Source organism: Fukomys damarensis, unplaced genomic scaffold (genome assembly GCF_012274545.1).
Source record: "Fukomys damarensis isolate Sample0158 unplaced genomic scaffold, DMR_v1.0_HiC HiC_scaffold_17, whole genome shotgun sequence".
Taxonomy (NCBI): Eukaryota; Metazoa; Chordata; class Mammalia; order Rodentia; family Bathyergidae; genus Fukomys; species Fukomys damarensis.
This window is the reverse complement of record NW_022900929.1, coordinates 1,310,195-1,310,824: the sequence shown is the minus strand read 5'-3', so window position 1 is coordinate 1,310,824 and position 630 is coordinate 1,310,195.

Sequence of the window (630 nt, the reverse complement as noted above, 5' to 3'; positions counted from 1 at the left end):
CTGCGACCCTCGCCCGATCAGCTGGTCTGCTGTGCCGCGCCCCTTCCCCGCGTCCCTCCCTCCTCGAGTCTGCGTCGCCTCCCTGCCTCCCTCCTCCAACCCGCCCCCCACAGCGTCCTTGTCCTTGCCCCCACCGGGTCCTTGCCCGCGCAGTGACTCAGCGCCCCCACAGGCACATGCTGGGCCGCAAAGCCGCATGACGGACACCTGGGCCTTTCCAGGTGTGTTCCTACCGCAAACTCGCAGCTTTTCATTCAACAAATATCTACTAGTTCCTGCAGTGTGTCCAAGGACCAAGATAAGAAATGATCGTATTGCCAATTAGCCTAGTGAATTGACAAAAGGAATCTCTGCTAGCAGTCCTGATGTCACCAGATGACACCAGGTACTGCTGGATGCCAACAGTTGACACAGCCAGCTGCTGGTCACTGCGATCCATCCGATGCCAGTCCCCTCTCCGGTCCCTAAGTGCTTGTTCATGATTCTTTTAAAATCAGTCACTCGGTATGCTCAGTTTGCTGCAGCCTGCGGGATAAGTACAAGGACAGGAAATCTAGACTAAAATCCACAAGTACCTGGGAAGTGCTACTTGGGTAGCAACTTGCAAACTTGTTTCAGTGAGGGCAGAAA